We start from the raw sequence: 22357 nt of genomic DNA on the forward strand, positions 1-22357 counted from the left end.
TGGCTCAATCTGAACATGCCTTGCCCCCTGTATAGCACGATAGGCATAGGGCGTCATACATCAATCAAACCACTTTTAATTCAATCCTCCTTTACTGGAGCAGCTCAAGTATTACAAACAGCAGCATGCCTTGAGCAAATGGATATACATACCAGATCTGGATTGAGCAAACCAGCAGCGATCAGTATTTGTGGCTATTTGTTGTCAATGAAGTAGAGATAGGCTAGATCTTGATGGGCACAACTAACATCAGGAGGAACTGTAAGGAGGAACTGTAAAGACAGCAGTAGCACAGTAAAACAAATTAGACAAATGACTGTACACACATCCAAGGATATGGGCCTAGAGCACTTCACCAATAACTGCCACAAAGTGAAACATACGTTCCTGATGCAACTGGGGAAAAAGTTCATTTAGCTGTAAACATTACAAGTGTGTAGAGTTCGTCTGGGTAGTTCGTAATTGATATCCTAAAAACAGCACACTGAACTAATTACTTAACTAATTAAATTTCTCAAAGTAAAATACATCATAAAATTCGTAAAGTACGACTTACACACAACCTAGAGACACAATGGCATCAGATTGTAATTTGACTATACAAGATAAAATTCTGTTATTCAGAAACTGAAACCCCTTTTCCAACTGCCGTTTGAGGACTGTCTTAGTAGGAGCGGCGCGATGCGCTCGGTTCCTTGCAATGCCATCCAGATGGTGCTTGGCCTCGCACATCCGCAGCGCCAGCCGTGGGGGGGAAATGAGAAAAAAATATACAGAAAGCTCGCCTTCGTGCATAGCATTTGCTACCAGCATATCCAGGAAAACATTATGGTTACATAAGCTGCAGTTGCTGGAAAGTCTAAGAAGCAGTCAGGGGATTTCTTAATGCTATTGCGTCCCACTCAAAGGCAAAGCTTAAGTGTCCTCCAAGTTTTTCTTCTTTTGTGTGTGCAAACATGCTGTTACATGAACAAAGAAAGCAACGAACATAGGTATAATGAGCTCATTCGTGCACTCATGCATGTTTGCCTTTAAAAGTACACATAGGCGACAGCAGGGGTCATATTCTGAAACGTTCGCATTCCGCCATACTATCACATTGGCCACGCCTCCGGCAACGGTGTGTGCAGATTGGCTGTTTTGGCAAAACCAGAAAATAACTAGCACCATCTAGCAGTCCCTGTCTACGTCACTTTAACATCATGGTGTCATTGGGTGCTCTGGACATATATTGAATAAACAAACACGTCTTTTGCCGTTCGGTTGCTGGTGGAGTATAGTAGAGGCAAGAGAGCTGCTCGTTTAAAGTAGTCTTTTTGGTGGCATCTTACATGTGTTCTTTCGAAGCAATATTTGTTGCTTATTGGTTATGTGTATTGTGTTGCCCAGTGGAAGTGACAAGTGTCGGTGGCAGTGTTTTAGAGCAGCTTTCGTCTTTGCTCAGCTCTACCCATTTTTAAAATAAGGTACCGTGCTTACATGATGCCCCTCTGGCAGTGCCCGATGACTGACACACGCACGTAGAAACAAAGCGTGTAGTTTAATAAATCACCTAAATTGTGCTTCGTAATCGCGTGAGTTATAGCACAATTTATTCATTAAAATAAAACAATTACACTCGAAAACAACACACTCGAGCCGCTCTTCACTCGCACAGTGCGCTCTCTCATGCTATGTTAAGTGTTCGAAAGCATGTTTTGGAAGTGCACGCTGACGTCACGGGTAAGCGGTCGCTTGATTTATTGAAAGTGACTATAACGGCGGCGAAACTATCGCGAAAGGCGAACGCTTAAGAACATGGCCCCATCAGGCAAGTGAGTACCTGCGCGCTCACCACGTGCACATAGCATGACACAACTCCACAGCTCGCACATATGAGCTGCTAACAAGCTTCAAATGAAGGGAACGCACTGTCACTAGATGAGAGCAACAAAGGGAAAGTTCTGACGCTTCAGCTGGAGCGGTCAGCACAATCAAACTGTAAGGGAAAGAAATGCAGCAATGTGCGTGACCACTGCTGTGCACAATATCACAACCATCCCGTGACATCCACATAAAAGGCGCATACCCTAGAGTAATCAGATAAAGGTGGAGAAAACATTCGCAGCACTGACAGTTCAGTGCATATACAGGGGTTGGCGCGGGAAGAGGCACCTTTTCCCCATCGCGACTAAACACACGCCTGTTGCACATTGCAAACGGTGGTACTCTGTGGTTTCAACTAGGGGCAGCGCATAAGAACTGCAGAAGTGCTCATCGAAGGTACGAATCCATGATCTTGCGATCTCTGCAAGACTGCAGCAACCGTTTCGCGCCATCTGAAATTTCGAGACCACGTTATACCGCACGAATTCACAAACGCGCTTGTTCCTACAATCTAGTGTGGGCAAAAGTATAGGTAATAGTGACACACTCCGAGAAGTACTTTCACCTTTGTTCCAGATGCGTTGAGGTAGCACGGGCAGCTAGACAACGGGGACTGACAATGGAACAGGCCCTGGGAGGCCCGACGACGGCCCCATAAGATAAAAGTGACGGCCCTAGGCTTCCTCCGACAGCAGTCCTTTATTCTATAAAAGCATTGTAACCAAAGTCGCCCGCCTGCAGACGAGGCGTTCATTTGAGGGATCGCCAGTCGTTTATGCGCAGGCGCGAGTAAGAGCGGGCGCGAGAGAGAAAATCTGGGGGTTTATGCTCCTTGAACATATGACTGACCATACTCTGCCTAGGTACTGCGTGTTGTAGGCGTTTCTCCCGCGTGCGTCTAATTGTCGTACAAAAATCCCTCACGTGACCTGATCCTAGGTGCCTAGGGACAGGATCGTTTAGGGACTTTTGAGAAGGCATGATGGTTGCGCCGAGCGACGCCGTGGCGTGTTCGTTCTCGGCGTGATCGTTCACCGGCTCGCGCGGACCGCGCGTTGTTCAACGTTGCTTATGTGATTGTGCTTGCGTTGCTTGTGTGTTGGTTGTACGTACTTAGCGGGAAAGCCGCGAGTAGTGGTGATGCGACAGTGCGGCTTTCGCCATCTGTGCTTTCGCCTCGGTGAGCTCTGGCAGTACAGAATCTGCGTTGTGTGACCCGTGCTTCCTTGACAATTGAAATGTCGAAGTGGCCTAGCGCCTCGGCAGCGAAGTTCTGCGAACCGCGATGCCGTGGCGTGCGTTGAATCTCCGGCCCACGCCGACCGCTGGTCGTGTGTCTCCGCAGTGGGTTCAGTATTTGTTGGCTAAAAGTCGCGCAGTAGTAGTGGTGTGGCATGTCGGCTTTAAGTCTCGGTGAACTCTGGTGGTGTTAGATCCGTATTTCTGAAGAATTCATTGGTGCTGACGATTGAAATATTCAAGTGGCGTAGCGCCACGGCAATGCAATTTGCGATCCGGCGCTGTGCAGCAGCGTCGTCGTGTTCGCCCCTTTTCGGCAGCGTCATCACATCGCACATGCACTTTTACTTGACGGGACTCGTAGGCGGAGGTATTGCACGTGTTTTTCGCCACGACTTACGTAAGTAATATAATGCATAAGGTGGTGTTTGCTCACAACTGTTCACGCGTCCTTGAAATAGGGCAGCGCATGTTTTCAATCGTGTTCAGCGCTAGTGCACTATCAGTCACTTCATGTGATTTACTTTTATCGTGGGCTCTACGACAATTATCGCGTAGTGCTGTGAACATAACGGAGCTTTAGTGATGTCACATGATCTGCCAGAATTCCACGAAATGCAGAGTAGATGTTTAATATTATTCGTACTAAGGGCGCGATAAGCACAGTGAGGTGGAGCCTAATACTGTGCCCTGTAATCTTCAGCTGTATTTGTGCCCGTTTTTCGCGCTCTTAGTTTTAGCAACGGGACGCAGGGTTCGGTGCAAAGTTGGGACGAATGAATGTGTATATACGTCTAACTTCACCGCAACACATTTGTTACCTTGAACATACTGCCCCGCCCGCTTTACTATAATCTCAGGTGCTCTCGAACTCTCTATTTGCCGGTATTTTTATTTTCACGTGCTGAATGGTCCTACCGCAATACATATATATAGTGAGGTGAAGCTGATTAATGTTGCCAAGTGCTTTGACAGTGTCAGATCTAACAGTTATAGAACGACATGGCCAATACAACAGCTCATACCTTCACTTTAACAATTCTATTAGGACTGTCAAACTAATCTTACAGCACAGAAAAGCAACGTAAACACCCCAAGAGTTGATTAGCAAGTAATACTGGAAAGTTCAAGTCTAGTGACCAAGGGTGTGATGAAGTGCTTTAAACATTCAACCAACACACCTTAAGTGCTTAAAAATTTCTAGCATATTGATGCAGGCTGATCAGACTTACTTTGATATTGGTTGTTTTACAATGAAAATAATAGTACTGCATAAGAGGACGCAGGCGACTCGTGTGCTGCTTGGTTATGCAAACCACATGGGTGCCAGAAATACCCAAACATGGTGCTTGTTTACACACGCTGCTTGCGTCCACTAATCTAACGCTCTCTAATGTCAGCAGTATAAAGAGAGGCTGTAAAAATATGGCTTTGAATTTCACAACTCCAATTTTGTTTCTTCTGTACTTGTACAACCTATGGTTTTGTGACAGCATCTGCCTAGCTCATTGCCACATTTTGCGACAAAAGCAGTGATGATTCAATCAGAGTTGCCTGTCCTAATATTACTCCAATAATTCTTTAAACAGTTCATTTTTTAAGCACAAAGCATGTCATGCCCAACTAGAAAATTAACCATGCAATAATCTACTAGAAGTGGCTAAAAAATCAGCAGTCTTCTGAAGTCAGCTTGATTTGCAGCTGCTAAAATTGGCTATTATTGAATTAGGGCAAGGAAGAAACGGCTTGAATAAACATATGTCTCATCAGAAAGTTGCGGTGGTGTGCTGCAGGCTAAAAGCCGTTTTGGCATTGGTCTACCTCTGTCCCAAAACCAGGCACCACAGCCAAGGCGACTTCACTTGGCTTTGACAGCTTCAAATTCGCTTTCACAAGCACGTAATACTCAGTCGAGGTGAGCTCAATGCACATCACCCGCACTGGGGATGCAAAGACATACGGCCAAGAGGATGCCACCTTGACGAAGCAGACACCACAGAGTGCACATGGCAAAGATGGAGTCATTTTTCAGATGTTGAGGAATCTTGCCGAAACAAGGAAGCAAGCACTGTTGCTTGTAATCAATGAAATCTGGAATATTGGAATTCCCCACAGAGTGAAAACACTTGGTCATGATGCCACTACCGAAACCAGGCAAGAAACCTGACACCATAGACAACCTTTGATCAGTCTCACTCACATTGACAGTGTGCATATTGACTGAAGGAATGTGCCTCGCGAGGCTGAACCAGCATCTGGGAAAGACAATAGCCTCTTTCTGCATCAAACCATCGTCAATGCCAGCCGCTTTGGAGGAAAGATGTATGGGTTCTTAGTCACAGTCCAACCAAGAAGGATGTTGAGCACAGTCTGCAATGAGGAGGTACTGGTGGCCTTTCGTGAAGCCTGCCCAGTCATTAGTGGTGTGAAAGCCTCTAATGCAACCATATGTTTGAATATGAAGTTATAGTAAACAGCCAAAGACTTTTACCAACTGCACAGGTGGAAATGCAGGTAAAACCCGGACCAGCACACTTGGTTGCAGGAGTGATTCGCTGATGAGGTAAGAAGGTGACTTAACAGTTGGTGATAAGGTACACCGAATGCAGGTATGCGCAGTATGTATACATACTGTTAGGCTGAAACAGATTAATTTTCTCCAAAGCAATATCAAAAGCTCAATTTTGTTTAGGATGCCACTCATGTGCTTTAGGTAAGTGTGGACATCATCATCATCAGTCTGGTTACACCCACTGCAGCGCAAAGGCCTCTCCCATACTTCTCAAACTACCCCGGTCATGTACTAATTGTGGCCATGTTGTCCCTGCAAATTTCTTAACCTCATCCGCCCACCCAACTTTCTGCCGCCCTCTGCTACGCTTCCCTTCCTAGCAGTGTGGACAGGGTTATATACAGCGGCATAGGCAAATGATACAACTAGGTACAGCTGTTGTGCGCAATATTTTTTTCTGGACTAAATTCTTGCTCCTTGAACTCATTCGAGATCATTAACTGTAGCACCAAAGTAGTGGAACACTACCGAACAAAGGCATGTAGCGTGCACATCTCAATTCTTCTTATGCCAGTCTTCTTTTTTACACCAATAGCTGCTATGGGCCAACTCCCCTGGTTCTGATGTGTACTGGTGTTGTCACTCTAATTCCCAAATTTATTGCTAGAATATTGCAGATAATGTTCTCATTGTGATGTGTGGATTCAAACATATGATCAAAAGATTGGCAGTCCACAATTCTACATTTCAGCCACTCTGCTGAAGGTACAGTCGTGGCGAATACCGATCCTGGAGAGTGCGATCTAGCCAACAGGTGCCATGATTGGCTAACACCTGTTCAGTGTCTGCGTGCTGTATATAGAGCTGACGTCCACGCCTTCAAATTCTTACTCATCACTTTCCCCACTTGTGAAGGCAATACTATGTTAATTTTTCTTTGTGAAGGCAGTACTATGTTAATTTTTCTTCTCACATGTAATGACAGTGATTGGGTGCATCTGCTTTATTAATCTTCTAGTGCTTGGCTTCTCAGATTTACTGGATGGGGCTGGTTGATGGGGCAGAGCGAGAGACCTAGCAATGGGTAGCTCAAATATAGATTTGAGAAAACCAAATTAATTCAGCAGTAAGAAGCTAAAGGGTTGTTTTTCTGGAGACCAGAGACCAAGTCTGGATGTGAAAGAGGAGGAAGAAAACTAGTCTTTCCACTTCAACACTGGGAGGCACAACTCCCACTTATTTTACTTTAAAGGAGATTACTGACTTGCACTGGCAAGTGTTCACTTCAACAAACACCGAATGAAGCAAGCTTCCTGCGCATATTTCACCATTTATTGCATCACTTTCACAGTATGAGTGAAACTCCAATTTTCGTTATGCCACAACTTGCCCAATCTTGTGTTTTGCAGTAGGATTTTAGCAGTGCTATTAAGGCACTTGCATATTCGTGAATAGTAGTAGAGAAAAAAAGTAAGAAAACAGTGGCTCTTTGTGCATCGACTATGCATGCACCTGGTGCTCTCATGTCCATTTTTTCCGCTATCTGCTAAACCATTCTAAACAAGAAAAGCTGATACACAATTGTGCAGAGTCAGACAACTAAACCAGTATCCTTGGTAAGCAAGGTTTATTTATTTGGTAACATTTTCTGTGGCCCTGCTATTGGGCTTTCTTTTCATCCTTTTCCGCTGTGCAGATTCATTAAGAAGTGACAAGACAGTTTGACAATTTTAATCATTGAAAGACTTAGCGAAACCTTTTTTGGGTTGTTTTTCCTTGCTTTCAGACTCTGCACATTGCCTTTTAAGGCATGTTTCAAGTGTTTCTTTTGTTTATGGAGAGGGCATGTTAACATTTTTTACACCATGTCAATTATGTGGTGCCATAGTGTGTTCTTGGATGGAGTCTTGCCCTTTCATTCAGTACAATATAATGTTGTTTTTTGTGTCGTAGGCAGTTTTATATTTGAGTATGAGTGTAGCATTTCGCTAAGTTTTGCCTCTGTCACCCAAGCTTGCTACCCACTGCTGTTGACATGTGACACACATGTGACTTTTGTTCAATAAAAGGAAGTCTGTCACTTATCCTGTGCACTGGTTGTCTTTTTGAATTACAATTTGTTGCCTATATTAGTTTTTTTGTTGTATCTCAGATTAGGAATGGCTATCACAGTTGACATCATTTAATCATATTGCACACAATGTGGATGATATGTACTTGCAATATATGGCCTCCATAAATAGAAGTTAATTCAAGAATAGTGCCTTTGCATGGTGGGGCAGCCATGAATTGTAGCTATAAGTTACCAGCACTGCAAGTAGCACTGTTTGTGCAGAATATAGTTCAACTCTACTACTTTCAAACATCATTGTTTTTATCTGCATTTGTATAGCTCCAGTTCCTGTGAACAACACGCATCTGGCGGAAGAGTGGCTTGCACCTGCACTGGGGCCCAATGAATAGCCAAATTTCTGCCCGTTTTCATGTTATTAGCATACTAGTTGAGGCAGTCGTTCTTATAGTAAACTGTTTGCGCAGTGTAGAAGCCACTGCGGGTGTCAGGATCTTGTACACATCTTCAGCTTTGCAGGGGACACAGCATCTGGCACATAGTTTGTCACAGGCCATGTTTTTGGGGCAAGTTGGGTTTACTCACTTGCAAAGAGAGAACCAAGCTTGTTGGATATGAATTAAACCGCCTGTACACTCGGTGGCCTTCTTCATTTTGTGTGACATATGGTTATAGCTACTCTTGCTTTATGCACTTCTTGTCTGGCAGCAGTTTTGCTTTTGAAACACTCGGGATAGCTTTCAGCAAGCTGGACAGGAATAGCACTGAAAAACCAGCAGATGTTAATTGTTGCACTTGTCATGCGAAGCTTCCTACAGTATGATGAGGACGGAAATTAATGAAGGTGTTCCTCAAGGCCTTCTAGCTTGTCATGAGTTTGGAGCAACGTGATGTACAGCACTTTTCTGATCGCATACTATAGGTTCAGCAGGTGTGGCCATGGTTGAAGTGCAGTGCAAGGTCAAGAAAACGGATATCTATGAGCAGCACACTGGTAAAGGAGACGCTGGGAAAACTAGTGGGAACCCTGTTGAACATCTAATTGACCAAGTTGCTGGCTTCATCAGGCAAACTGTGATAAAGAGAAGGAAGTCATCAACACATCAGAAGGTTTTTGCGTATAGGCACTGCTAAGGTTCTCAGGCACGTCTCTTGTAACACGCCAACAAATCTTCGTGCGCAGGCTATGCATGACCAACTACATATGCCTTCTGTTTGGACAAAGAACTGCTCATTGTAACTGATGAAGATGGAGTGGACAAAAAAAACGGCAGCTCCACTAATCTGGTTTCACTGGTATCAGCAGTGCTTTGTAAGTATGCATCGCCATACTCCCCACTGCCTTCTTGGTTGACATCAGCAAGGACCGGCTTTAGGCAAGGGGTAATATACATCTTTACAAGCTAAAAATGCATGCATGGAGCGCACATTGTGTCCAAAAAGTAGGCACTTCACAGGGGCACTGGAGAAGAAACAGATTATTGACAGAGGCCAAAGGCAAGCTTATCTGCTACTAAACACCCAACACTGTTGCCACGTGACACCTCTGAAAGAAGAAATCATCCTTGTGCATCCATAAAGAAGGCGGATAGGCAAAGCCCCTTCAGCAATGCTGCCAGCTTCAAAAGGCCCACTTGGCACATCCTGAATGCTTCCTTCTTAGACTTTGCTGGGTGCAAGCATTCTACTGTCCAAAAGTTGTCATTGAGAGCACTGTTGGTTTGGTGGCAATACAGTTCAGAAGCGATTGCAAGAAACCTTTCTTCCGAGTTGGTCTGGAGGCTCATGGTGCTCACAAAGCGACACCATGAGACAAGCAAGGTGACCGGATGTCTCCAAGCCCTTGTTCGTGTATCACACTGTTCTGTTAGTAACAACCATCAGATCTGAAACCAACAAGCTCAAGTTCAGCACTCGTGTGGTTACTGTGGAGGATCCATAATAAAAAGCACAAAACAGAAAACTGAAGGGAAAGGATAAGGCACCATTTAACACCTAGTATTGCTGCAGCCCACCCCTTTTATTTTGTCTGGTCATGCTACATTTCTTTCTATACATAGGCATGAACTTATCCTGTGCACAGCTTACTGCAGAGAGCATAGGTGATGTTCCCAATCGGTGTCCGATTTTTATATACACTATATGCTGGCTCAAAGATGCTCGAAACACTGCAATGGAAGCTTCTAATAGAAAAGGTGCCTGGAAGAAAAAAAAGCTGTGCTGCAACCATCTTGGCAACATCTTGTCCCCTTAATAAAAATTGTGCTTCCGTATAAACTTCAGCCCTCCAGTTTAGAGTAAAGTACCAGTGCACTTATGAAAAACGAATCAATTCTCAAAGAGCATGTGCAGTCCAGCCAGAAGCATAGGTATGAATCCGCATTGTGCTCCTGCATTGAAGGTGAATAATGCGTTACAAAATGACGAATGTGCCTTAGTAAGCTTCCCTGCAATATGAATTTGTAATGTACAAAGAATTGTCAATTAAGCTTACCAAGAGCACAGATGCACTTGCAAATTATATCACAATTGAAAATAATGAGCAAACCTATGTGCCCTTTCCACTATTAGTATGCTTTACTGCACGATGCTTATTTCCACCTCTGTATTGCGGTGTAGCAAGCTACGAAACAAACTTTGCATAACTGAGCTTTTTAAGATTACCTTTTTTGCAATACACCTATGTTCTATGGTGAAGCCTAAGCAATGTACTGCGTTGAAGCATACTAAAAGTGGAAAGGGGCCACTGTCACTGGACATAAAAAGAGTTCTTTAATTATACCCTATGATTATACACTCGCGCAACCGCCGCCTCTCAGGTCGCCTGAGTGGACATACTATGCTGGGTGATAGCGGCCCCCTCCCACTTTTAGTATCCTTTACCGCGTAACTAAAATGCACTGCGTCGAAGAAGCAGTACATTTGTATTGAGTGAATAAACAAATGGTTTTTACAACAGTAGAGAAATAAACGCGCACCATGCATCAGTCTACCACATGGAAGCGCGTCGCAACAAAAGGTAGCTGATTCACACAGGCTGTGTACCCCACTTATCAGTCGTAAAGGCTATTCTGGGTAATTCATAATTTCACACACACAGAAATATGTTTATATGTTTACGTTCGTACTCCTTGCGTAATAAGACTTCCAGAACTTCCACAACAGGAAGTAATTTACAACACACAAACGAAAACAACAGATACATATGCCTTGTTTTCAACTCGGTCGTCATGCAAATGACATATAGCACGGAAAAACGTGAACATGCTGTGTGTTAGCATCGTTAGCATAATTCCGCGACAGCCGCTAATGAGACCAAAACGGGAGCACATATCTGTGAACGTGCAAATGGAGACCCTAAGCCACTCTGCTCCTCCACCACCCCCCGCTGCACGGCTGAACCACTCGTTTCAAGCACAGCACACCTAACACACATTCAGCACTGAACATTGGGCGGTCGACGCAGTCGCATTTACATGACTTGTAGCGAGCAGCACATCCCTCGATGTCCGTTAAGCAAAGTCGGACACGGCGACGCCACATCGCGGTTCGCAGAACTTCGCTGCCGATGCGCTAGGCCACCTCGACATTTCAATTGTCAAGCAAGCACGGGTCACACAACGCAGATTCTCTACTGCCAGAGCTCACCGAGGCGAAAGCCGCACTGCCGCACCACCACAACTCGCGGCTTTCCGCCAAGTAACGCAGAACCTACAACCAACACACAAGCAAGGCACGTACAATGACATGAGCAATGTTGAACAACGCGGGGTCCAGAGAACGATCACGCCGAGGACGAACACGCCACGGCGTCGCTCGGCGCCAGCATCGCGCTTCTCAAAAATCCCTAAACGATGCTGTCCCTAGGCACCTAGGATCAGGTCACGTGAGGGATTTTTGTACGACAAATAGACGCACGCGTTTCTCCCTAGGCGTGCCGGCATCGCACCAGACCACACCACATTACTAAACCACAGACTAAACCTGTATGACGTAGCCTCGAACTAGTGTTCCTGTCCCTGCGGGAGCTTATACAGGAACACTACCTCGAACCAGCATGCCGCGCCGCCCTCCTACTCACACTGGTATGTGTGGATTGTCATTTCTCGCCGCGGCAACTTGGAAAGGTAGCGGTTTAATTGCTAATTAGGGAGATTCTAATGTGTTCTGTCTGGGATTTTTGCGATGCCGGTTGACTCAAGGTCGACGGGCTACCACTCTGCTGTATTCGCCTGCAAAAATAACTTTCAGAAGCAAGCGTGAAGTGTATCTAGCAGCGGCGACTTCGTGGACAAAGCCGCTGCGATAGCAGAGAAGCGTTCGCTTTGCATTGCCAGCATAAACAAAAACGACTTGATGTCATAACGTGTATGTTCGGAAGGTCTTGGTCCCAGTGAGCGCTCAGCGACGAACTCGGAACCCAGCAACCATTATCAAACTGGGATATGAAAAAAGTGCGTTTTTTTAGTCGGTGAACTATATAACTAACGTTCTGGCGCAAGTTGACCGAGGAAGTATTATAAAATCAGTACGTGACGACTAAGAAGTGAAGGTGCGTTCTTTTACATTCTGTAACCAAAGCCATGCTACTGCATGCCGGCCGGCCTTAGTTCACATGGGCTCTCCCGTGCTTCCGAATCTCTCCGGCAAACTGTCAACGCCTCTCATGGCGCGCTGTATTACTGCAGAAAATAAAGTTGCTGTTGCAAAGAGTAGTTGTTCGTTTTTCAGCTCTCTCGAGTAGGCGAGGGGCCCTTTGCATGCACAGGCACCATACGAGACCTAAGAGTGCGCATAATCTTCCAACGCGTCGCGTGCGTCTGGTTGACCGTGGCATATTCACGGCCACTATCACCAGTTCATTTTATCCATGTTAACACCCCAGTAATGTTTCCTCCTTTCTCTGTCCTCGCTTCACCGCTGGAACTTGAAGCTTCTCGGACGATGATCGGCAGTTGTTGATCAAACGCAGACAGGAAGCGATGCAGATCAGATGTACAAGAAATATTTATACGTAAACTTTTCTATATACATGGCAGGTAAAACAAATACATTACAAACTTGAACAACTGAGAAACAAAGTCTCACTCTTCGACTGTCTCAATGACTGTTAGAGCCCAGACTCGTTTTAACGTACATAGTACGGAGGCTCACTGATCTATCAGCAATCCTGATTTCAGCCAAGTCTAACGTACATGGTACGGAGCCTCACTGATCTATCAGTAATCCTGATTTCAGCCAAGTCTGAGGGACAGCATGTCGTCCCGATTTTTATAGCCCAATTACACAAAGAAAAAAAGCCGGTAGGGCCGTTGGCCCATCCCACAGGTTCAGTTGCCAATCAGAGTCAACCGTTTGTTAAGCCATAACCCACAGGGATGGGCTTACTCTTAAAAATAAACATATTGGAAAACAAAGCTCTTTTCCTTCTTCGCCAAAACTCCGTTGCCCTCTCATTTCTCCGTAGTTAGTGACGGGCTCAGCAAAACACGCCAGGCTCGAACAAGTTATCGCTAGACCGTTTCAAATCCCAACGGCGTCTCTGGGCCGCAACTGTCTCGGAAGCAGGGGCATCGATACCACGTAGTGCGGCCGTACTCAAAGTTTGTCCGCGTGGGAGACTGATGGCCCTCCTTGTCCTTCAAACTTATTGTCTACAAGACAAAGTTCTCCGAGTGCGTGTTTCCAAGACGCCGTCGTCCGAATGCACTTTTTACGTGTGCACCGCATTCCTACAGCGTGCACTGTAAGCTGGCCTTCGACACCACGCAGGCAGTCGCACCCAACAACAAGGCTGGCGATTGCGTTCCGGACGCGTAGAAGATTAGGTCCATGCTCACTGCATGCGGCACGGGGTCAGGGTTGCTAAGCCCTTCTTAACCTCGGCGGCGCCTCCACGTAGTCAGGTACTCGGGCGCCAGATCCACAATACCGTGTACAGCGGTCCCTTTCAAGGCTGGTCTGTGTGGACACGTGTGACCGTCGGCGGACTGCCAACACCGTGCGCACAATACCAACTTCCCGGAATCGGGACTCGCCCTCCTGGCGCCTGCCGCGACGCGTCACCCAACACCGCGCGGTCCGTGACCCCACATAACACAGAAACGGTTGCCCCGCTGAAATGGGGGGGGAGTGCAACCCCTCTCTATACACACAGCACGTGGCCGATTCGTGACACTTAAGAACACGAACAATCAGAGCGACCTTACAACCCCTTTCGATCGACTTATATTACAGTTCTTTAATTTGTAAAGGCGTCGGATAAATAATGTTTAGAAAATTGTACCGCGATAATTTTAGGAGCACGAAATCTAGCAAAACGTATTTCCTGGGAGCTTCGCATATACCTGAATTAGGATGTACGCTGGTGCGGCACACCGCATGACGCATGGAGACACTTCTAATTGTTGTCGCCTGAGTGGTACCTTAATAGAGTCCAAGGTTAGACAAACAATACTAAAACGTACGTTACATGTATACGTTACGTATCGATAATGTTCAGACTTGACGCCTCCTATTTCGATAGCGGGCAGCGCCTCTAGGCCCGTCGCCTTTGATATTGCAGCTATATCGAAGCTAAGAGCTTGTTGACGACACGTTAAGAAGCTTCGCAATCCAAACAACTTGTTGACAGCTCTTGGGAAAGCGCGAGAACTTGCCGTTCGTCGTCAACAGCACGTTCGCCGTGTACCCTAAAGCGTGATCCCTGCCGATCCCACATCCCTCATACCAGCATGGCGCCGGACGATAGACGGCGCTGTGATCGCGAAATGGTGGCGGCCTCAATAAAACGGTCTTTAAAGTACAGTAATTCTGGTTAACAAATTTTATTAGGATCTGAGGTTTTATAATTTAGTTAAATTGAGAACTTCGGAGATTTGGGAAGATTTTGTGGCGGATGGACGGGTTTTTCCACGGCTTCGTGGCGGCGACGAAATGAGCTTTTTGTACATGTTTCCAGCTTGCTCCTGTTTTTGATTTGTTTACTTTTTAGCCTTTAAATAATAACTGGGTGGATTTTTTTCTCTTTCTTCGTGTGCGCGGGTGTGTTAATTGCGGATATATTTGGCTTTGCAGGATACTCAGAGCGCCCTTTCGCGCCGCGTGCTTCAGCAGGTGCAAACGGGTAGGACGTTAAAGGGAAGCTGAAACGGTTTTCAATTTCCATGAATTGCTGGGATTGGGAAGAACAAATCTAATAATTTACGGTTCCGAATTTTTTCTTCGTTTTGTTAATATAAGGGGCGGAAATCGCTTTCTAAATCACCCCCGCGGACACGCCCCCATCGCTTCCCGGAGCGCCGGGTGAGGTGGTTGCCAGAGGAGAGAACCGGCGAGAGTGACGTCATTCGCGGCGACCGAGCTGCCGGACCGGTGTGCTGGCATGTACTGGTATGCCTCTTTCCGTCCTGCGCTTTACTGAACGACGCTACGAGAGATCTGCCGCCGCCGCCGCTCACGTTTGTTTTCTTTTGCGATTTTCGTAAAATGTTCTTTCGTGAAGCTGCCCGTCGTGGCAGGTTCACGTGCATGCTCGCGCGAGCAAACGCCGCTGGCACGCTGCGAAGCACAGACGGAAACGCGCGCAGTAATACATTTTAGTGACCGGACTTCGTGCGTAGCTTCCACAGCGTTGCACCTGAGGTATGAAATGGAATATAGGCTTGCCTAGTGACATTCGACGTGCGGTTGCAGTTATAGTGTTTACCACACGGCGGTGCTAAAACTGCATAATATCTTTATGTCAACACTAGCATGGAGCACGCATACCGATTCTTGATCGAGCCACAATCGCAACGTCGTCGAACCATAGTATGAATATTGCACATATAATACCTCTGGCCATCTCTGGACGTGTATGATAAGCAACTTCCATGACTGTACCTCGCAGCACTGCATGTGCGCGGTTTGAAACGCGGCACTTGTGTTCGCGATCGTGTATCAACACTCAAAAAACCACGGGACTTTAGACAAGCAGCGGCAAGGTGCTTGACGTCGCGGAATCGCACCCGTGTTTATAATCTGAGAAGTTAGTGCTTCGGCATTCTTCCAGCAGCAAGTTCCCAGTGACACTTTAGCGCATTTTTTTCTCCCGTCATTGGAACGTGCAGCTACATGAAAAAAAAAACATACGTACCAGCTAAGATTTTCAACGCGCGAGAAGGTGCACAAATAGCTCTTGCTGTTGGCACACTCAACATCGACGTTGCCGCCGTTACCGCCATTGCCGCCATCGTTTTCCGTATCGGCTGTCGGTTCGAACATGTACGGCGAAAATACAAGCTGTCCGAGACATCGAGAACGTTCCATAATGCTTACAACTCAGCTATGAAGCCAGAACAGAACAGCGTGCTACGCTCTGAAACGGCGACGTGCGGCGGCGCCGACCGGCGACTGCCGCGATTGACGCCACAGCGGCGCCGACCAATCACGGGCAACAGCGGCGTTCTCGCGATGCCCTGAGGCGTTGGTGCACGTTTTCTTAAAAAAACAGCCGCTTGCGTTTGTTTCCGCCCTTTTTTAACCAGATATTCGTGTTCAGGAGACTCAAAACTGTAGAATGCCGCAGAGAACTCATTTTTTTTCGAAAAGTGTTTCAGCTTCCCTTTAAGTTTTTATAGTCTTTAAATAGTAGCTTGGAAGGGGCAAGACTAACAGTGGTTTCACTGCGTGTGCTTTTGCATCGAGAATATTGCTTTGGTAGGAAAGTGCGAGCATGGCCGTGTGGTTGAACACTTGCGAACACGTGTCATACATTAAGTCTGTGCGGCATAGATTCCTTTTAAAACATTGCTGATAATTACCTTGCGACATTTTAAGGATTTAGATTTTGTGCGTATTGGTTTTTGTTCGAAGGCACGAGCTCTGAAATCTTCGGTATTTGCATTAGAAAAATCCGGGCACGCAATACATGGCAAGAAAGCCGGGAAAGCGTGCAGTGTGGTGGGGTCCCTCAATGCAGACGAGGGGACGGATGAGAATGGAGAGGGAATCGAGTCAATCGGCAGTCACTGTGGTGTCGATGCTAGGCTAAAGAAAATGGAGGCTTTCCAGGATGAGCTTGTCAAACAGGTCGAAGAGCTAAAAAATGAGCTACATATGGAGCATGATGCATGGAAGGTAGTGGAAAAAAGACTTCAAGCAGCCGAGGAAAAGCTGATTAGGGCCGCCATTGTGAACGAGAATGGTCGTGACAATGGAACGCAGTCTCCCAACGTGACAGGAGAGGGAGTGTCAATGAAGCATTTGGAACGCGTGCAACGTGGGAGGGGTAGCTGGAAAAAGCGGCACCTACCTCGAGGCCGCCACACACACACACACACAAAAAAACGCAGGAGCGCAGGGGTCAATGCCCATTGTAAAGTCCGAATCACGCGGAAAAGGACAAAGGGATGCAGGGATAGGTAGGAGAGAGTGAAATTGTGATGCACGAACGGGTCTCCAGAGCGCAGCAGGGTCTCCCAGTCCTCCTAGGTCTTCAGGTGCTCGAGGCCACGCGGGGGAGGATCCGCTGGGCAATGAGAAAGGAGGTGGAGAGCAGAAGCGCGAGGTTCGGGACAGAGATTACAGGCTCATGTGAGGGAAAGTGGGTGATAGTGAGAAAGAGTCAGAGAAGATGGGAGAGTGTGTGTTTGTAATCGGCGCCAAAGGGTTGCTTGTTGATTGCTAAGGAATTTGTGCGATGCGGGGTACAGCTGACGCGCCGCCTTGGAGGCATTCGTCATTTCGTTGAAAGTGTGCGCGCGCTCCTTCGTGAATCCCGGATCGGAGGCCGCAAGAGCCCGGTTTAAAGAACCTCGGGCTAAGAGGTTGGCGGCCTCGTTTCCAGGATTCCCGCAGTGCGCGGGCACCCAAATCAGCTCCACATAACGGGGCAGGGGTGACGGGCGAGTCCAGTATGCAAAAAGCAGGGACGTGGACTCGGCCTCGTGCGAAATTTAGGATGGCAGTTTTGGAGTCTGATAAAACATACCGTGCTTCTGTGTTGATGATAGCTATGGCAATGGCGGCTTCCTCTGCAGCTTCGGGAGAGGTGTCTGGGGGGGGGGGGAGTGTGTGCGTTCCGATCGGAGAAAGAGTGTAATCCACCACGGCAGCGACCGCTTCATCACCCTGGCAGGCTGCGTCTACCCATACGGCGTCCGGTTCCGAGCCGTAACGGTGCAGTGCTGTAGCTCGAGCCCTGTGGCGCTTATCGTGGTGGTCGGGGTGCATGTTACGGGGGAGTGGCTTAATGAGCAGGTCGCGTTGTAAGGGTTTTGATATGGGGCATAATGTCGGATCGTTGGCTGGTATCCGGATTGCAAGGGAGTGCAGTATGGTACCGGCCAGTGTTGATTTGTGTGAGACGGAAGGTATTGTGCTTGGCGGTGCGCGTCTACAAGTTCCCCGATTGTGTTGTGGAGGCCTAATTGTAAGAGTCGGTCGGTAGGTGAATTTATGGGAAGATGGAAGCGACTTTGTATGCCCGGCGAATAAGAGCGTCCAGGGCGTCAGTTTCAGAGAGAGCTTGAGATAGGGGGTGGAGTAGAGTACACAGCTGAGTACAAAGACGTGAACAAGTCGGCATAGATCACGCTCCCTCGATCTCTGTGGTGGCCCGAGACCCGGCGGATGAGGTGCGAGATCGCCCCTACTACCTGCTTGAGTCTCCGGAGTGTAGTCGTGTGCTTCCCATCACTCTGCATATGCATACCAAGTATCCTGAGGGTTTCAACCTCTGGTATCGGTCTACCGTCCAGCTCGATGACGATGGGGGAGCAGGGCGAGTTACGGTTCTTGGGACGAATGCACAGCAGCTCGGACTTCTCCGGGGAACAAGAAAGTCCTACGCTAACTGCATAGTTTTGGGTCAGATTGGTGGCTGCTCGGATGGTGTCCTGTATGGCGCCATCACTGCCATGGGTAGTCCATAGCGTAATGTCGTCGGTGTAGAGAGTATGTTTCAGATGACGAACGGTTGCAATTGTTGTGCTAGGGGGATGAGAGTGACATTAAATAAGAAAGGTCAGAGGACGGAGCCTTGCGGGGTGCCTACGCTTTTTAGTGAGTATGTGGGATAGGTGAGCGGACCGAAGTGAAGCTCGGCCGTGCGTGCTGTGAGGAATGCCCGAATGTAGGTGTACGTACGTGCGCCCACATTCAGTGGGGAGAGTGCAGTCATGATCGCGTGATGTTCGACGCGATCGAAGGCTTTGGATTTGACTGCCTTGGTGCGCTTGGAATGAGCGGATCGAAGATGTCATGGGTGATTTGCAACATGGCGTCTTGTGTGGACAAATGGGGGCGGAATCCCACCATGCTGTGAGGGTATAAGTCATGGTCTGTCATGTGCTGTGCGAGCCTCGCTGATACCACATGCTCGAAAAGCTTTTCGAGACACGAGGTTAGCGAGATTGGGCGAAGGTTTTGGAGTGTAAGTGGTTTGTTGGGCTTCGGTATGAAGATTACCTGTGCGTGTCGCCAGGACTGGGTGAGGGTTCCCTCTGTCCAGCACTGGTTGAAGTACCCCGTGACGCGAGTAATCGATTGATTGTACAGATTACGAAGCGTTGTGTTGGTGACCTGGTCAGGGTCGGGCGCGGAATTGGTGCGGAGAGTCATGAGGGCTGCTCTGACCTCCGCCTCTGTTATGTCGGTGTCGAGGTCGGGGTTCGGCTGTCCTGTGTATGAGGGGAGAGGAGATGGCATGCCAGGCGAGGTGTATGTGTCGCGGAGTGTACCCAAGAGAGCATCGGGGTTGTCCATGTGTGTGTGTATGAGCCGGGTGACGTGGTGCTGGGTGGTGTTTTTTGTTTTCGATGGATCGATGAGGTGTCGGAGGAGGTGCCACGCCCGTTTGGTGGTCAGTTTGCCGGCGATGCCGTCGCATACTTGCCCCCTATTTGAGCGGCAGAGCTCCTCCGAATGCAGTTGAATTTGGGATCGTAAAGCGGCTAAGCGTTTCTTTAGTGTTCTGTTATGTTTACCCCATTTCCACCTTTCTAGGATGCTTTGGTAGGCTTCCCAAAGGTGGGCGAGTCGGGTGTCTAGTGTTGGGGTGTCTGTGGTGGTTTCAATATGCTGCGTGTGGTGTTGGATGTCAGTCTGAACAGAGTCTACGCAGTCGGTGATGTCGGTGATGGGGTTGTGAGGGAGGGCAGTCCGCGCGGTGAGGAGAGCGTCCCAGTTAATGAGTTTGTGTGTCATGTAGGTGTGGCGAGGTGGTTTGAATGGGACAGTGACTTGTATCATGTAGTGATCACTGCCCAGTGTGTGTTGTGTTCTCGTCCAGGTCACATCACAGAGGGAGCGGCTGATCACCAGATCCGGACGAGTGTCCATGCTGACACTGTTGCCGATTCGCGTAGGCATCTGAAAGTTGTTGTGGACGGAAAGTTGGAGGTTCTGCATGAGCAGCCAGAGCCTGCGACCTCTGTGTGTCGTTGTTTTGTATCCCCAGTCAGTGTGCTGACTGTTGAAATCCCCACCGATTAGTACGGGGTGCTTCCCTGCTAGGTTACAACTCTCGGAGGAGGGAGTCCAACGAGGCCACCGGTTGGGATGGGGGGTGGTAGATATTGGCAATAAAGATGGATGGGAATGTATGTGTATGATGGATAATTTCGGTGATCACGCAGGGCGTCTCTGACGTGATGTAATGTGTCTTGTGTGTTAGAGTGCGGTGCACAAGTGTGGACGCCCTGGGTCTGTTTGTGGTGTCGGAGTGCGTGGAGTTGTAACTGGGGAGTGTGGCCTGATTGGCGGTATCTTGGAGAAGGAGGACTTGGGCTGTTGGGGAAAGTGTAGGAAGTAGAAGCTGCAGGGACGCTTGCTTGCCCCGGAAGCCGCGGCAGTTCCAGGTTATGCTGTGAAGGGAGTTATTGTTGCCCCGTCCCGCCATATTGGAGCGTAGAGGGATGGATAAGAGGGGTTATTCTCGCGTCTGTTGGGATGTGGGGTTCCATGGCAGTTGTGCTGTGGGGAGAAGGGTGGTAGAGAGCGGGAAGGGGGAGCTGCGTGAGGCGTGCTTCGAGGAGGTTGACGATTTTCTGAAGTATAGATTCCATGCAGCGTTCTAAGTGCGTCTCTACTTTAGTAGTGAGGTCAGTGATGAGAGCATGGAATTTGCTTTCGAGGGGAACCTCAATCTCTGAGTTTTTTGTCGAATTGGTCGGAGAGGTCTTTCAATTTGGAGTCGACATCGATCGGCTCGGAGGTGAGGGGTGGGGGAGTGATACGTCGTTTTTTTGAGGGAGGTGACTGAGAGGGAGCGGTGTCGGTTTGTGATAGAGTAGGAGGTGAAGTTGGGGGAGGAGTGAGAAAGAGTAGGAGAGGGAAGTGAGCTCTGAGTGAGGACTGTGATGCGTCTTACCTCCTCCCGCAGGGCACGGAGCTCCCCTTCGCTGTGGTCCGGAGTTTTCTGGGCGGGGGCAGGCGGCGACCTCCTTGCACGGTCGGCCCAGGTGAGGTCCTCCTGGGGCTTGTGGGTATACGGTCACGTAAAATGGAGCGCGCAGTGCTTGTACTGCGCGATGACTTTCGTGGGGCTGGCTTCTGCTTCCGGGTTCTTGACTGGCGGCCGGTGGTTGGCTGGGTGCGTGGTGGCGGGCGGGCGTACCGGTACTTACATTGAATATTCCAAGTATGATGCCCGTGCCCCACAGACGATGCACTTGGGTGTACAAGTTGGAGGTTCCGTTGGCGTGTGCTTGTCACCGCAATTGTGGCAACATCCGCTAGTTGGGGCGGGACAGACATCCTGGCGGTGTCCGATACGGCGGCAGTTGTAGCAAGCCTCCATTTTTGGTCGACGAGGAAAGCAAGTGTGAATACCCGCCCAAAAGCGGACAGCTTTGGGCAAGGGGCCGGTGGCGAAAGTGAAAATAATGAATCGCTTTTTCCCGAAGGGCCGAGCGTCAATTATCGGTAGTTGAGAATTGAAGGGAACAAGTCCTTTCAGGATTTCACCGTGCGACTCACCACTGTGGGCCATGTGAATGACGCCTCTCACGGCATCACCGGGCGGAGCGAGGTATGCGGTAACATCAATTGCGCTCGTACCGATGCGGATTGACATTATTTGGGCACAAGCACAAGCTCGAGCCTCCTCTGGAGTGCTGATCGTCAAGGTATTGTTTGTTGGATGCAGCCGCACCTGGTCCTGAGCGAGCGCTTCCTGCAGGTGGATTTTCGTCGCATCACAGATTGCTGCGAAGAGCGTTCGATGGGTCTCCTTGGTTACGTCCAAACCGCCGCGTGGTCGGACTACGATTTTGAAGTCTCCCCGCGGGAGTTGCGGGAGAGGCGCGTGTCGCGTACACAGCGGGCGCTGCGCAACTGGCGGCGCCGCAGCTCGGGATATATCTCGGCGGTTCAACGGCCGTCGCCGCCCTTGGATTCCGTTTGGGGAGAGTGAGTGGCAGTCGCAGGGCGGTACTGTTTGCGGAGACGCAGGGCAGTCTTCCCCGTTTAGGGCCTCGGCGGGGTCGATGTCAGTGCCGTTAACTTGGTATTCTATGACTGAGTGGGCTGTGAGGTCCAGGGACGCTAGGCCTAAAACAGGCGTAGCCTCGGCATGCACCAGGGAGACGGAGAAAAGGCCGAAAAATCCGACCCGGGCGGGAAAGTGACACCCAGGCGGGCTCAAAATGGGCGGCTCACCTTCCCGTATACGATGGTGGCGATGT

At 48.5% G+C, this 22357-nt stretch overlaps 1 protein-coding gene across 2 annotated transcripts in view; it reads right to left on the reverse strand.

The window, feature by feature from the left end:
* LOC142590461 (uncharacterized) overlaps positions 1-2628 on the reverse strand; it is a 56746-nt gene extending 54118 nt beyond the window's left edge. The window contains exons 1-2 of one of the 2 annotated variants that reach the window (XM_075702598.1): positions 2432-2628; positions 153-259 (exon numbers count right to left, since the gene is read on the reverse strand). The gene's annotated coding sequence lies outside the window, so the exon portion shown is untranslated. Of the gene's footprint in view, positions 1-152; positions 273-2431 lie in introns of both variants that reach the window. The other variant, XM_075702597.1, reaches the window with a different exon arrangement.
* Between the last annotated feature and the right edge of the window lie 19729 nt (positions 2629-22357).

Source organism: Dermacentor variabilis, chromosome 8 (assembly GCF_050947875.1).
Source record: "Dermacentor variabilis isolate Ectoservices chromosome 8, ASM5094787v1, whole genome shotgun sequence".
Lineage (NCBI taxonomy): Eukaryota > Metazoa > Arthropoda > Arachnida > Ixodida > Ixodidae > Dermacentor > Dermacentor variabilis.